This window comes from Lissotriton vulgaris, chromosome 2_1 (genome assembly GCF_964263255.1).
Source record: "Lissotriton vulgaris chromosome 2_1, aLisVul1.2, whole genome shotgun sequence".
NCBI lineage: Eukaryota > Metazoa > Chordata > Amphibia > Caudata > Salamandridae > Lissotriton > Lissotriton vulgaris.
In genome coordinates this window covers 461,129,723-461,147,552 of record NC_141687.1, presented here as the reverse complement: position 1 = coordinate 461,147,552, position 17,830 = coordinate 461,129,723, and the positions used below count along the sequence as shown (strand labels likewise).

Below are 17,830 nucleotides of genomic sequence, written 5' to 3'. Positions count from 1 at the left end.
AAGCTAATCAACCTCATGGGGCTGTGAGTACCGGTAGCGGGCCGGGGTCTGCCTGCTTCGTGCGCCTGTCATCCCCCCTCCCGCACCCCCATCGTATTAAGTCGCCGAGCAGCACCTCCGGCCTGTCACGCTGCTGGAGAGAATACGGGGCTCACCCGGGTTATCCCAAGACATGAGTGGGCCCTGAAAACTGGACTGGTCACCACCTGTACCACGGGCCTGGCGAGGGAGGATTGGCTTTGGTCCCGGTGCTGCTCCATGATCCTGCATGCTTCATGGCCCACTATCAACACTGCAGACTCATTCAGTAGGGCCTCCCCTGCGCCGGGAGCTGTGGTGCACAAAGCGCCTCACTGATACACCACTATTCACACCACTACACTCACTGGCCCTTGGACCATAGAGATACGCACTGGTCCTTCTCTACATAAGCAGCAGGCAGTTCTCTAAATCGCCACCTACTCCGAGCTGAATGGACCTTACGCATAAAAACTACTGGGGACCTGCGGCCTGCATGCGCGCAGCTGCTACTGAGATCCTGGGCCCACAAAGGTACCCCATTCAGATTGGGCCTTGGTGGATGGTACGAGTACAGGAAAATCCCCCCTGGAGCTTGCCCTGAAGGTTCAGGATACCCTGTGGAATACCTTGGACACCTGTAGGCGCAGAAAATGGGGAGAACCAAGGGGAAGCTTCTGGGCGCCCAGCTAGGTATGGGAGGACCCACCAATACCTCCGAGATGATCAGCAGGCCCCCATCACCTGGGGCCCCCTCCTCTGACACTGTGATAAACACTCCGGATACACTCGACTTGATTCTGAAAGAAGTCTGAGAGTCCCGCCTGGCGATCGAGCAACAAAGAGGAACCTTAACAACAGGCCTTACTTTGCTCAGAGCCAACCATGGAAAGATGGCGGAGACGGTCTAGGATCACGGGAAAACTTTACTGGGCATTGAACCCCAAATTCATACCTGAATCCGAGTTGGGACTTGATGAGTAATGCAGTAGCAATCATACTCCTAATGTTATCCTTTTCTGATCCTTAGTTCGAGGGACCTGATCTCAATGTTCTTTTGCCCCCCCCCGGGTTCCCTAATGTTAGACGGTCTTAAAGTATATAGCCTATGCAGTAATGCCGTGCAGAATCTTCTTGATACTGTTGTTTGTACAAACTGCCCAGGTAATGTACAGTTCTGTATGAGAAAGGCAATAGTAACGATTTGGCATTGATATGTTTACATTCCCCCCGGGGATCTGATGAGCTACCGAGGATCCGCAGTTGCACCACCCAAGGTATTGTTGTTGTTTATGAATTTAGGACCCTATTGTAATTTTCCCGATTCATGCCCATAAATAGGTATAAATCACCCTATCCTTATATAGGCATAACATCATAACCATATTTAGACTTTGCCTATGCAGTCCAAATACGGCATGGCTACTTCCACTAGTTCGGAAAATCCACAACGATTTCTTGGAAAACCCCACCTTCAGCAGTCAGGGACTTCCCCTTGCTTGAATATTGATTTTCCCAGGAACTCATGGAGTTTTCAAAGAACTGAGTCTTTGATGACGTTATTATGTCCAACCGTACGTCAAACCAGGCACCTTCAAGGTACAAATATGCCCACACTTGCCCAGGCAAGGACACGGTGGTCTGGAGCAGTTCGACTATCTACCTTCACGACACAGCTCGCCGCAGCAAGTGCCGAAGGAAGCCGACCCTCCAGCAGACACACGGAGAGAGACGCTGTCTTTTCTCTTGCTGAGAAATCCAGCTCTAGTGTTTCCAAGCTACCCTTGCGGGTTGTTGGGTAATCGAGTCCTCAGAGAAGATACCAGACCTCTTTCATTCTAAAACCAAGGTACGGAGCTGATTAGACCCTTAGAGAATTCCTGGATAGATTCTTGGCAAAGAATACTGAAACTAAGCTACACCTCACTTACTTCTTCCCTTGTACTAGACCTAGGTTAGGTACACTGGGGTAGGCGTATTTTAGAAGCACCAGTTGAGTACTTTTAGTCTTTATTTATTAATGTATGTATTCTATGTATTTTATGGCTTAGAAACCATATCATGCTTTTACATTATTATTTTATAATACTCTTCATACTGTACGCATTGTACTTTGCAACCAGTATTTCGATTGTAGCAGTTCATTTCTCTTGCATGAGACAGAAGACTGTTCAATAAATACTTTTTATTGAAAACGCCCGTCTCTCTAATTCTCGAAGCATGCACGATTGACTGAGTGAAATAACTATCTATTGTTTCCACGACTCTAGAGATACGTTTTTATCTTGGGAAACAAAGTTGTCATGTTTATGCGGTTGTCAGAAACAAATCCCTTCTTGTTTATTCGAGAAAGTTTCTAGTGACCTCTGAGCTAGCTGGCACTCACAATTAAGTCTAATTTATTTGATAGAGACCTAGTTGACCATAGTCCTACGTCAAATCTATAGTATATATTATTCCAATGCGCAGAGCCTATTGGGAATATAGGAACTACACTAAATGGCGCCCAACATTTGGTAAGGCGATAATTTAACACTAGATACTAGAGTAACTCAATTGTGCTTTTCACACAGACCCCTTTTTCCCGTAAAATACTTCAATAGACGTCTGGAGTGGGTTAAAGGATATAATATCCGCCATAACTGAGTTACAAGGTTTAATGAAGACGTTGCTGATGCTATAATCATCCCGGAAAACTTAGGAAAACTATGGATATAAAACTTGTAGAAAATGGAGTATGATCGAGAGGTGGTAGAGTAATATTTGTTATAGAGGCACATGAATATCGGCAGACAGAGGTATTTTATTCATGGATTATCTTTCCACATGCAAATCCAATAACACATGTGTTCCACTTCTATACGATAGAGGAACATCCAGCGGAAACCATTCCCTTCGAGGACGTTGAAATTCCACTAACTTACCAAGAGCATGGGCTCTGGTTTAAAGGTGCCCTATAACATCAAAATCACATTACCAGGCTCGGTCCACTAGGTAGACCAGGAGCAACATGGCCGTACTAGCCAGCTATACACCACATCCTGACATTGAACAAATGACAGGTCCAGAACTCTTAGCTCAGCTAAAACTGCTAATTAAAATACATAGACAGTTGGTTCAATATGTAATGCAGACTTTAACAGTCCAACCTGCTGTAAGGATTCCACAGCACACCCCTCACCAGGGGAACACAAACAAAATTACGAGGACACAACTCAAGAACCAGGAGTGGGCCGAGACAATGTTAGACAGCGCAGTAGAGGTCACCATAGCTCGCAAGATCCTGAAGGATCATCTGGAGACAGTGGACTTGAATGAATGCATTTAAGTTGAAACTGCCGACACCAGGGTTAGTGTACCACATAGGTTTTATGAAGTAACACTCCGGATAGAGGGGGACATAACTAGACAAATAAAAGCACTCTTGTGGGAGAAGCTATCCAAGGATTATGACATTCTTCTAGCTGAACAAGTCTAGCCACCTGAATTTGTCAGGGAGTGCCTACATGGCGAAGAGATAGTTATGCCAGCCTTCTCAAATCACATTCCAATTTATAAAAAATACACAAATGCCAGAAAATGGGCAGTAGCTCAGGCTCCAGAATTATACAAAAATCATGTAGGATGCGATGAGGACTCTCCTCATCATAAAATCCAGTTAAAAAATCAACCTACTGCACAAAGGCAGTATCCAATTAAGCAAGAAGCTAAAAAACAGGTCAGGGAGATCTTAGATCAACCTGAATACCAAGGGGTGATTGAAACATGCACCTCATCCATGAACAATCCTTTGTTTCCTGTCTCCAAAACCAGACAATACATATCGTCTAGTTTTGGACTACAGACACTTAAACTCTTGTTGCAATACTTTTGCAGTACAAAATACACACAGTGCAGCACTGATGAATTACATTGTGCAGAAAAAATATAAAACAACATTAGATATTTCTAACTGTTTCTTCTGTCAAAACACTGCACCAGAAAGTAGGTACTTCACCGATTTCTCAATAATGGGGACACAGGGACAATTTTGTCGTATCCCCCAGGGATTCAAGAATAGTCCAGGTTTATTTTCAGCCAGGGTAACAGAGTTACTACAAACGTATGATGATGAGGCATTATCTTATGTCGATGACATCTATCTTACAGACGATGATTTGGACGTGTACTTGAAAAGAGTGAACACCATAATACTTGGGTTTGCTTCTGAAGTTTACAAATTCAATTTTAGGAAATCACGAATTGCCCACCTCAACGTCCAATTTTTAGGTTACGAAATATCAAGTGAAGGCAAAAGCCTGGCAGCCAACTTTCTAGAGAAATGTGCGCTGCTCCAACCTCCAAAAATGCTGAAAAACGTACAGTCAATTCTAGGTGTCCTGAATTTTGGAAGAACTTATGTTCTAAATTACACAGAAAGGGTTAAATCTCTCTACGAACTAATAAAACCTGTTTTCAAGTCAACTAATTGGACTCAAAAACACACAGAAATTTTGTGTTCAGTGCAAACTGACATGTTAGCAAAAACACAGTTACAGACACGCGACAACGTGCCCAATCTTGTAATCTGAATCATCCCAGGGAGATGCGGATTCACATACCTAACCTTTAATGAAGGTGAAAAGGTACCAATAGCTTACAAATCACACTTGTAAGCACAGGCTGAAATGAAATTCACTTCAACAGAAAAGATTCTGACAGTGGTTCAAACTGCAGTAGCAAAAGAGAGAGCTCTCACGCAGGGTAAACGTATGCGGACTGTTACACCTGTCCCTGCCTTAGAGTCAGTAACAAAAGCGAGCATTCCAAATGCTAAGGATTTACATCTGAGATGGATACAATGGGTTAATTCTTTTGCTGCAACAGACGTTGAATACGTTTTTGACCCCTACTTGAAAACACAAGAATTTCTACAATACGAACACGAATGTCCTCTGCCAACCGAGATTCTGCCTCTAGAACATTACGGATGTATAATTTATACAGACGGATCACCAGAGCCCGCAATTGGGGGTAAACAAGCATATAGTGCTGCGTGCGAGATTGTTAAAGGTCGCTGGCGCAAAGGTAAATTTAAACCTATGGTCACTAAAACTCAATCACTCAGAGACTTTACAGCTCAGCGAGCTGAACTACAGGTTTTCAAGATGGCGCTTGAAAATACCGATTGCGAATTACCCACACTCACAGTGTGCGATTCGTATTACTGCGTCCATTCTTACGATGAATATCTGCAGAACTGGGTTCAAAACGGTTTCAAAGACGCAAAAGGTGGCACAATTAAGCATAAATTGCTTTGAGAACAAGTAGTTATTTTACAAAAAGAACTACAAAAGACTCACGTGATTCATACACTGAGTCATCAGGGTGATGGCGTTCACGTTACAGGGAATTCATTGGCTGATGAAGTCACGAAGACAGCTGTGCAAACGGCTTCTGTAGCTGCAATCACTCGTTCAAAAACAAAAATAGACGGTGAAACAATGCTAGCAGTAAATGCCTCAATGAAAGGCAGCTATGCAGCTTAACCTCTAAATTATCAACTCGGATATGCATACAAAATTAATGCAAACTCCATTCCTTTTGCTCAAATCCCTGGAGTGGGGGACACAGTAATTCCAAACAGGAACCAGAGAGGTGCTTTTTTTCATGAAGCACATATGGGATAGGGTCTGACACATCAAGGGATTTTAAAATCTCTAATAGAATTAGAAGAGATGTACTGTTGGCCGGGAATGAGCTTCGAAGTTTACAAATTCGAAATGAACTGTGATACCAGTTACAGAGATCATAGCTTTGAAAGCCACCAGGTACCTGACTAGAGTGTAGCCAGCCCAGTACAGACACCACTGGTGGACAGCATTAGACTTTTTACACACAGACGTCACCATGGCCGGATGCGGTCCCACAACTATTAGGACAAGATTCATTTGAATGTGGCCTCAGCGCTCGGCTGACGCCCGAACTGTTATAAAAGGTTTGCGAGTCTTTATCAGCACATACGCAATCGGCACGCTGCATTCTGACCAGGGTCCTGCGTTTAGCTCTCAAGCATACAAAGAGGCCATGGCCAGCTTGGGCGTTGCATTGCGGTACTCAAGTCCATTCCATCCTGAGGGAAATGCGGTATGGGAAGAAAAAACTGTGACATAAAGCAATCTATAACAGCTAGGGTATTAGGTTTGGGTGACTGGTGGGCCAAACATCTAATAAATGTCCAACGTAGTCTTAATAATCTGCCAAGGAATTCTCTGGGTGGAATCACTCCATATGAATTACTATTTGGTACTAGAATGCTCTTCCAGGAGCTTGATCGTTAAACTTCAGTGGTGGAACACAAACCCTTTGATATCAAAGACCGTTTGGCTGTTCTACTGGACTTAAATGAAACAAGACGAAGTCTGAGCAACACAACACAAAAGCCAATGACTACTGAAGAAAAACCACCTGTCACAGCAAGGCCTGTCTGGATTCCAAAGATTGGGGATCTAGTCAGAGAAAAGCTCGCGGATAAGAAGGAATTTGGGCCTTCTTACAGAAAACCAGTACCTGTACTAGCAATTCACGGATCAAGAGCAGTGTTACTGCCGCCCCTTGCTGGAAGAAAGGAGAACCGGTCTGTGTCAATTGACCTGGTAAAACCACACCATGTGGCCGATAAGTAGTAGGCCCAGTGGACTCCCAAGATGTAGCAGACGACCAAATCTTGCTACTATCCAAGAGGTTCAAACTGAAAGACTCATCACCTTTGATAAGCCTGCAGTAAGAAAAGAAGGACAAACCGGCACATGCATCATTGTCAATTGCATTCACAAACGGTGCGAATCGCAATTTTCGGCCGTTTGCGAATGCAATTGACAAAATTGGGATGCATCATGTTTTTTGCGATTTTAGAAATCGCAATCATGTTGTGATTTCTAAAATTGCGATTGCATTTAAGAAATCGCAATTTGAAATTTCTTAAATGCAATGCATTAACATTTTAAATTCGCGAATTCGCAAATAGGGAGAGGTAAATTATCATGAAGTTGACCTTCATGGTAATTTGCGAAAACTTTCAAAAATGCACAAAAGTGCATTTTTTTAAGTTTCATTTTAAACACACACAAGCCCTTGGGGCATGTGTGTGTGAAAAATGCACTTAAAATTATATTTCAGGGGTGCGGGTGGGTCCTTTGGACCCCCCCCCTTGCACCCTTGAAATTGCATTCTCAATTTGAGAATGACTTCCCATTGATTCCTATGGGCCTCTTGGCCGATAGGAATCAATGGGAAGGGATTCCTTTATTGCAATTCGCAAATTGTGAATCGCAATTAAGGAATCTTTAGAAATCGCAAAAAAAATTGTGATTTCTTGATGCATATCTTTTTGTGATTTTTTAATTGCGATTCCTTAATTGTGGCAATTAAGAAATCGTAAACGGCAACAATGATGCATGTGGCCGCATGCAACAAAGCAATGAAACTTGTACCTCTTGAGACCCAAATATCAGTTTGTCAAGAAACACCTGTCTACATTGATATAGCCTCTGACTATACTAATATGACAAAGGAAGAAACAGCTCCAGCGATTCCGAAAAATCCAGATGCAATCCCAACAATTGACAGAACTGCCTCTGGCTATTTCATCAACTTTGATACATTTTCTGAGGATCCCGGTGAACCTGAAAGTACGCCAGCAAATAAAACTTTCAAAGAAAAAATAACCCAACTCTTTCATCAACTTGAAAAAATATATCTGGTTTCACCATGGGTTGAATTTTGGATTGTGTTAGGTGTACTTTTTCTCCTACTTTGGCTCATTCTTGTTTTAAGTTTGGGAAAGATGATAGATGGAAAATACAGAACAATGGACACAGCAAGTAAGAATATCAACTTGCTCCTGAAACCTCACAAATCATCTCATCGTGAACGAAGAGACCTGTCATCAGTGAACATCACAGCCGTTCCTATACCTGGTGGTATAGCATGGGACACAACTGATTATGACATTTATGGCCCGGTGGAGCTGTTGAAGATTCCACATCAGTTTAAGGTTTCTTTGAGTGACTTTGTTTCACCCAGCACATTTTCTGATGATTGGGACTTTGAAAACTGTTAATAATATTATGACAGATGTCAGCTAAATTCACAAAACATGAATACTCATCGGATTATGAACACATGTATTGTTTTCATCATTATGGTCACCATTATTTGCACAAATCTGCAAACCCTAGAAATGTTTTTACTTATAATCAATGGGAACATTGTCCAACACCACCAAAGGGCAGCTCAAAAACATTTTATGAAAAGTTTCCATACTTCTAAGTTTTTAATGTCACAAATCCAAAAACGTTTTATTTAAAAAATATGAATAAGACAGGAATGAAAAACATGCTGACTAATACTAAACAAATTTATTTTGCGAACTTTTATGCTCTGCTGTCTACATTAGGTTTTAACTTTTGGAAAGACAACATTAAGACAAAAACTGTCTGGGTCACAAAAGATTGGCAGGTACAAGGTTTAGAAGCCAGGCTCCCAGAAGTGTGGCTCACTGGTTAGAAGTTTGGCTCACTGGTTAGAGGCGGCAGACCCGAGAGCAGAGGACGGCCCGGGACCAGGGTTCGATTCCCGGCGCGGCAGGTTTCTGGACCAGGGTCAGCGTACTCGATAATTCTCTCGCCTCGGTGCCCACTCTGATCAGCGTTCACACTCGGCAACTCTGGGCATTAGCTTGCCTCATCTTCACTAACAGCCCCACCAGACCGCCGGGGATGCCTGGTCTCACCCTGGAGATACCCATTAAGGGACCATCTCTCAGGGAAGCCAGGAAGGGTTTCGCAGCGGTCGAAGCGCCTTGGGACCCTCCGGGTAAGTAGTGCGCTATATAAATGCCTATACATTTTCAGAGCCTGCATTTTCCCAGAACAAATAATGTTTTTAAACGACACTGATTTAAAGAAACGGTCCATACCTAAAGCCACACCTGAAAGTAATGGCACTGCAGATGAGTAGGTAGACGTAAAACAGATTTTACAACAGAACAGATCTAATCCTGATTAGAAAAAATGGTTAATCTGGCGCACAGACACGAATAACTGTCAAGATAGATTCCTGAACAAAACACAAGGGTTCACAGTAACTAGGCCAGATCCAAGATATTCCCAGAGACAACATCTAGGGATAGTTACAACATACAGTGTAGGAAAACTATGCCTTAAGTGGCTACAGAAATCCACACTTCCAGAAATTAAACAACACTTAACTTTACATGAAGAAGGCGTTGATTTACGAGATTTCTTACTTGGACCTCGTAAACCATGTTAAAAATGTTTCATATGCGCCGGTATATACTCTGCTTACAATGAAGCATGGAAAGTCACGCAAATGCAAACTGCAGAAAGAATACGAGAAATTTATTGTATTAATTTAGAGTAAGCTCTCTCTGTAGTGGACAATCGGTTAACAACTCTGGGGCATATTATCAAGAAAGCTTGATACATTAACGCTGCTTTTATCGGCAGGAAACTGCCGATAAAGCGGCGATAATGGGCTTGATAATATGCTCTATGGAATTCCAATCGAAGCCCATGTTAGATGACTTCACATCTAACATGGGCTTCGAGTAGAATTCCATGGAGTATATTATCAAGCCCATTATCGCCACTTTATAGGCAGTTTCCTGCCGATAAAAGCGGCAAAAATGTATTGAGCTTTCTTGATAATATGCCCCACTGTCCTCAAGAATTTTTTCTTTGGACATCATTGTATCATCTGCCATTGACATAATAGAACAGGACTTGCTAATGTTACAACATGGCTAGTCTCAACTACGTTCCATAATGCTGCTAGGCTGGACGTTACAAAATCTCCGTTCAGGCTAAGTGCCATGGCGTCTAATCAACACCACGTCATTGTTTACTGTCTTTAACCTTACAGATAAACAAATCTATTTGGCACAAAGAGGAGCAGACTATACGGTGCTGAGCATAGAAAAACTGGAAAGATTAGCATTAACTGTTTCTGAGAAACCTGTCGTGGAATGGATAATACATGGCACCATCACGATACCAGTGACGATTTTCCAGTTTCCGTATTGCTTAAGACACATACCAGCGGGCCTGTATGAAAGGTTGGGTAAAAAATACATTAAGTCGACCTGGAATTTACCATACACACACAAATGTTGGAGTGGGGGAAAGGAGGTACCTCTGTTACTAGCGCTGGGACACTCACGGGCAGCAACGCGCTTTATAAATCTCATTTTCATTTTCATTTCATTTTCATTCATTTTCATTTTCATTTTCATTTTCATTCATTTCATTTTCATTCATTTCATTTTCATTTCATTTCATTTTCAATCATTTTCATTAGTGAAAAAAATTGTAAGAACTCGCTAAGTGGTACACTTTTTTGTCAAGGTATTAATTTACACAGAGCCTGTGAGAGTTCTTCGAATAACCTTTCTTGCCACCTGCACGGTTCTCCAGCAGCAGTGATAGACCCAATTTTTAGGCAGCTATCCCGGTAGCTACATAATGTTGAGTGATCACAACTGTTGTGGAATGATGCCAGGTATAGCCTATCTCGTTAGTGTGTCAGCCAGGGTCACTCGTATGCAAGTATTGTTTCCTAAAACGAAGACAGACAGGGGGTCGCTGTTATGGCCTTCACTGAATATCTCTTCTATACGAATAGATACTCTAAGCAGAATGAAAGGCATTCTTTTGCAAAAAACTGTGCCACTGACCTCGAGAAACATATGATCTGCAAGTCTTAAGGACTTCTGCAGAGATACATGCCCTATTATCAACAAATTGTCCAATACATTTCGCAGAAATGTTAGGTCGTATCTTAAACATGTCTGATATGAGTGTTATTGTACATGTATTTAAGACAGTTTTTTCGGGACTGTTAGCACCCTTTCAAGCAGTCCTAGGCATTTTTCCAAATTTTGTGCAATCTGTGTTCGGCGGCCAGCATCTTCTTTTGGGACTCGTAGCAGGAATTCTATTTTTGTTCCTTTGGCTCCGATATGGCAAGTCCAGTCACTAGCGATACCCAGACTACCATGGAGGACGCCCCCCTAGCCATGCGGTACTATGACAGAATTACACCGATTCTTGGCTTGGCTTGCTTAAGAGATCTGAACACCACATGGTTTCTCTCGTTCAGACCAATCTGGCAAGATTGCATCTTACCTTCTATGAGGCCTGCTTTGTGTAGAAAAATGCGTGTTGGACGTTTGTCTTAAACTTCCATCAGCACTGCCAACGGATGTTGACGCTTTGCTAGGTCCGGTAACGGCTCATGCATCGTGTTGCCCCCAACAGCTGACAAACCTGATGACGGCATTTGTGGAGGAGATCTCACCAGCAACTACAGCTAATGGTGAGGTGTGTGAAACAACAGGGACACAGGTACCATCTGCTGCGAAAATTGCTAATGCGAATGACGCTGACGGTGATGCTTCTCATCTATGCACAATTGATCTACTTAATGAAGTAGTTCCACTTTCACCTACTGTGGTAGATGATTTCTTTGCCAGACTAGACGATTTGATGCTTTCTCCTGACACCGAGAATAACTTTTGAAATCTGCACACAGCGTTCCATGAACTCTAAATTTGGCCTTCAGTTTTCATACCAATCCTTCCAAAGCTTTGGAACTCTCTTTTTTCTACGGCTAATTTTAACTTTTTCCCAAAAACTTACAAAAAAGTTTTTGGGGGCACAAAGTAACCTGCTTAAAGTAAAACTATTCTTAGAAAACATGAATTCTTAAAATACTTCCTAGAGACAATATTTGACCTTGTCCTCAAAACTAAAACAGTATATTATTTCTGCTATGGAATGGTCTCGACCTTTTATTCTGTAACTTAGAGCCATTTCATGAATGTCAATGCATGATTCATTCAGTTAGCTTTGCCAACATCATAATTCATGTTTTGAATAACGCCTATTGCTTTTAAATGCGTACTGTACAAATGCTTATTTTTCGTGTGCAACCTTTTCAAATGCATTTTGGGTATTTCGGGTGGGATTGTAAACACATGCTTTAGATATGTTTTGTGCTTATAATTTAGTATAGTTAAACATAATAAAGTGGAGTGGGTGTTGTATATGAATTTAGGAACCTAGTGTAATTTTCCTGATTCATGCCCATATATAGGTATAAATCACCCTATCCTTATATAGGCATAGACATAATAACCATATTTAGACTTAGCCTATGCAGTCCAAATACGGCATGGCTACTTCCACTAGTTCCGAAAATCTACAACGATTTCGTGGAAAAAACCGCCTTCAGCAGTCAGGGACTTCCCCTTGCTTAAATATTGATTTATCCAAGAACTCATGGAGTTTTCAAAGAACTGAGTCTTTGATGACGTTATTATGTTCAACCTTACTAAGCACCTTCAAGGTATAAATATGCCCACACTTGCCCAGGCAAGGACACGGTGGTTTGGAACAGTTCGACTATCTACCTACACGACACAGCTCGCTGCAGCAAGTGCCGAAGGAAGCTGACCCTCCAGCAGACGCACTGAGAGAGGTGCTGTATTTTCTCTTGCAGAGAAATTCAGCTCCAGTGTTTCCAAGCTACCCTTGCTGGTTGTTGGGAAATCGAGACCTGAGAGAGAGATACCAGACCTCCTTCATACTAAAACCAAGGTACGGAGCTGATTAGACTCTTAGAGAATTCTTGGATAGATTCTTAGCAAAGAATACTGAAACTAAGCTACACCTCACTTACTTCTTTCCTTGAACTAGACCTAGGTTAGGTACACCGGGGTGGGCGTATTTTAGAAGCACCAGTTGGATACTTTTAGTCTTTATTTATTAATGTATGTATTCTATGTATTTTATGGCTTAGAAACCATATCATGCTTTTACAGTATTATTTTATAATACTCTTCGTACTGTACGCATTGTATTTTGCAACCAGTATTACGATTGTAGCAGTTCATTTCTCCAGCATAAGTCAGAAGACTGTTCAAAAAATACTTTTTATTGAAAACGCCCGTCTCTATAATTCCATGCACCTCTGGTGAAACGAAGCATGCACGATTGACTGAGTGAAATAACTATCTATTGTTTCCGCAACTCTGGAAATAAGTTTTTATCTTGGGAAACAAAGTTGTCATGTTTATGCGGTTGTCAGAAACTAATCCCTTCTTGTTTAGTCGAGAAAGTTTCTAGTGACCTCTGAGCTAGCTGGCATTCACAATTAAGTCTAATATATTCGATAGACACCTAGTTGACCTCAGTCCTACGTCAAATTTATAGTATATATTATTCCAATGCGCAGAGTATATTGGGAATATAGGAACTACACTACAGTATGGACGGTGGCGGTGACCCCCCTCTTAGCGAATGCACAGTAATTTGGTACCTATTTGTTAGGAAGTATTGTTGGGCCCAGCGCCGTTTGTTGGCTGTGCCAAGTATTGTTAGTTTTTTTAAGGCAAAGGTTAACTCCTGGTCTGTAACAGTTCAACGGCTCCTTATTACTGGGGGCCCTATCTACCCTATTGACCTATGTCTAGAGAACACACCACTGTAGGCTCCTATAATCTACTAACTTGGAATGTGCGGGGGCTGTGGGGTGGTACAAAAAAGACACAGAGTGCACGCCCAATTAGTTAGGCGCAAAGCTCATATAGTTTTTCTCCAGGAATTGCACCTCACTGATTCGGAGGCTGTAAAGACCCGCAAAAAATGGCGAGGCAATATATACTCCACCAATTATTCAGCGTTTGCCAGAGGGGAGACCATCTGGATCCAACATGGGGTCCCATTCACGGAACTTGATTGTCGCATAGATGATCAGGATAGATATATCTTATTGAAGGGAACCCTTGATGGCATTACTGTAGTCCTGGGGAGTGGCCCCTAACTTTGAACAGGACACATTTTTTCATAGGTTGGGTACAGCCCTAGTTGGGTGGGATGCACTACCCTGGATCTTGGGAGGAGACTGCAACACAGTACTAGACCTTGACCTAGACAGGTCCCAGCTCCCACCCCCCACTGCATGGTGCTGGCCCCTGCAAGCAGGCGGACCTCCTAAAAACATGGTTAGATGGCTGGGGCCTGTCGGAGGTTTGGAGGCGGATGCACCCCTGTCACAGGAAATATTCCTTTTACTCGCCAGTACACCACCTCCACACTAGGATAGACAGATTCCTGTGCTAACACTCTATCGCTCCACGCGTCCGTCAGTCCACCTACTTAGCCATTTTCGGACCATAATCCCCTAGAACTCACGCTTACCTGGGGACGAATACCGACCCCAGTGCCGACCTGGAAACTGTGGCCTCAATTGCTAGAGGATGGCCTGTTCAGAGCCGCCATCTCTACTACAATTACAAACTACTCTGAAAATTGGAATACTGCCTCTTCACACCTAATAGACTGGGACACGTTTAAAGTGGTGGTGAGGGGGTCCACTATCAGACAGGTGGTAGGTACATCAATGCCTGATTAACATAGAAAACCTAATGAATATGTTAGAAGCCGAGGCGGTGACAGATCCAGGAAAAGGAAAGCCTTACAGGATGCCTGCATTGAGCATGCTGACACTCTAGAAACACTGCGGGTTAATGACCACAGGGCCTTTACACAACAGAAGCATACTGACGCAGATAAGGCTGGGACACTACTAGCCCGCATAGTACAAGACAGACCGGAGCCACTAACCATTACACCGGAGAAAGGTCCAGTTCATACACAAATCGAGATAAAGGAAGCCTTCTGTGAATATCTTAGTAACTTATATGCGGCGCCAACACACAATCATGACACGCTGATAGCAGAGTTTTTACAAGGGTTACCTATCACCATGCTACTGGAGGGCACACAGAAGGAACTCTCAGGCCAAATAACACAACAGGAGATCAAAGGCCTTAACCGTAATAAAGCGCCCGGCCTCGGTGGCCTACCTACAGAATTTTATGCAACTTACTCGGAAGTCTTGGTCCCCAAACTTGAGGAAGTTTACAGGACAGTATTGGAGCTGGCCACTAACCACAATCCACCATGCAGGCCCTGGTCGTCTCACTTCTGAAGCCAGGTTGCCCACGTCTCTATGAATATTGGACTGGAATAAGACAGTCACTCAGTGAGGTGACACATCTACCAGTCCAATCTCTAATTATAGGCCTCTATCTTTATTAGCAACTGAATACAAAATCCTTAGTAAAGCCCTAGCAAATCGCATACTGCCATATTTAACCACCCTCATACTTAGGGATCAATGTAGATTCTTACAGAATCGTAGTACATCCCTAAATACGAGACAATTGCATTATATTATGTCGGCCATTCCGGCGGAATATCAGGAAGCAGGTTGTCTGGCACTAGACTTACGCCAGGCCTTTGATTCTATAACATGGGATTATATGTTTGCGGCGCTACAGCGCTTTGGCCTCCCTGGCGATTATCTCAAATGGGTGCGGCTACTGTAGACGCACTGGCCAACACATCTCCTGTGCATATACGTTACACAGGGGCGCAAGGCTAGGATGCCCTCTGTCCCCACTGCTGTTTGTGTTAGCACTAGAGCCCTTAGCGATAGCCCTGAGAAAAATCAGCAGAACAGCTAGGAATACCTATTGATGGCATTACACACTTAATATCAATATATGCAGACGATATCCTGCTCTATTAACGGGATTTGACTGCAGATGCTGCACCTCTCCCCCCTATATTCTCCACATTGGAAAAAATGTCGGGCCTCGCTATCAATTCACAGAAATCTAATGCCTTTTATTTCCATGACGGAATTCACCCAGATATGACACATTTTGGTAGTTACTCTGTACCTGTAGCACACACTACTTTCAGATATTTAGGGATACAGGTGTACAGAGATCAGGGGGATCAACTAGCAGGCAACCTGTTAAAGGCCATAGCCGCCCTAAGTTCGAGTGTGACATTCTGGATTTCCCTACTGCTGTCAGTGATGGGACGAATTGCTATATCAAAGATGGTGATGCTTCCCCGTTTATTATACTTTTTTGTGAATTTACCACTGTTGATCCCACACTCCATCTTTTGCACCCTGAACACTATCCTCATAGAACTTATATTGGGTATGGGCCGCCGGAGAATAAGCCTTCGGAAACTTCAACTAGAGTCCGAGAAGGGAGTCCCTGACTTTACGGATTACTACTGTGCCTGTCAACTTCAGTGGCTGTCCTACACCCCGGGATTTGGAACGGGGCAAACTGCATTCCTTGCTTCTACCACAAGCCAAAATTCTGACAGGGGGACCCCTATTACTTACGACTGCTTTCCAATGTTGGAAGAAGGCTATGCTTTACACCTCAGGAACAACACCATATGCAACTAACATCCCTTTATTGGGTATCCCGGTCCCTGGCGGTGTGCTAACGAAAGCCAGGCTGCAGGCCTGGACTAAGTCTGGCGTGGAGGAGGTGGGGCAGCTCTTTGGGGACAGTAACCTTCTCGATCATGACACGTTTGTCCAAATCACTGGGGCACCAGCCTGCTTATATCTGACACAAGCTGCAATAATACATTATATTAGGTAGACGCGGGTGCCACAACGCAGGGAACCTCCACAACATGGCTTAGTACATTTACTCTACTATGTGGGAGAAGGAGGTCATCTAATCAAATGGTTATACACGGGTATTGGAGCACAAGCATCCATCGCTCTAACTGGTCTTAGAACACAATGGGAGGCAGATGCACACACTGAAATTACCGACAAAGCCTTGACAAGCATACTAGAACACCCCAAACGAGTATTACGTAATGCTGAGCTTAAATTTTTTCAAACAATGATATTACATAGATCTTATTTAACTCCACAGATAATTCAACGTATGTTCCCAGAGTCCCAACACTGCTGCCCCCGGGTGTAAGGGTGAAGAGGCAGATTTTGTACATATGATGTGGACGTGCCCACGTCTCTATGAATATTGGACTGGAATAAGACAGTCACTCAGTGAGGTGACACATCTACCAGTCCAAGAAAATATACTAGACTGCCTTATGGGTCTCCGTAAACGCACTACCGTACACAAGGTACAATTGAGGTTTCTATACCTAGCCCTTATACTCGATGTGAGAGCAATTACCATGAGGTGGAAATCCCCTAGTAGTCCATCACTGACTACATGGCAGGATGATATGGTACAATAGGGCAGTGCCGGAAGTGCGGCAATTAGACAGTAAGAGGAAAGGGGTCTGAGTAAACACCCTATCTCTATGGACTGGAACACCATGATGGATAGCTTTAAACAGCTAGACTTCATGCCTGCACTTAACAGTCCCCCACAATTGTCAAAACTTCATTATACAGACGCAGTAAGGAGCAACTACTGATATATAGATAGTTCTAATAGTAGTAAATGCCTAATAGAAATAACAGACCAGGAGGGTGGGTGGAGGGTGGGGGGTTTGTTTACAAGTTAAAATGTTAAGGTTTCTAATTAAAACATACTACCAGTAGCTACTCTGGATGTACAAATGCAATTCTATATTAAGAACACGCTGGCTATGGGCACGGGGCAGATGTATGTCCACCGATTAACTACAACTGAACTGTTTGAGCAAATTGCCGATATGTCATGTGTATAATGAGAAGGCCAGCAAAAAGAAGGAAAAACAAATAACAGTGTATATTACAGTCATTACAGTGCTCAGTCATTCCAGCTACCAATAAAGTGTGTTTAAAAAAAAAGTACTCTCTGTCACACATTATAAGGATATTGCTAATAATAATTATTATTATTTTTTTTTTTTATTCCACAGTATCAAAATAAGGAGAAAAAGCAAAACAACGATTACAAGAC

At 42.8% G+C, this 17,830-nt stretch overlaps 1 protein-coding gene across 1 annotated transcript in view; it reads right to left on the bottom strand.

Annotated features, from left to right (window-relative positions):
• The window catches only part of ANKAR (ankyrin and armadillo repeat containing), a 1,392,657-nt gene that overhangs the window by 819,158 nt on the left and 555,669 nt on the right, over positions 1-17,830 (bottom strand). The gene's annotated exons all lie outside the window — the stretch shown is intronic.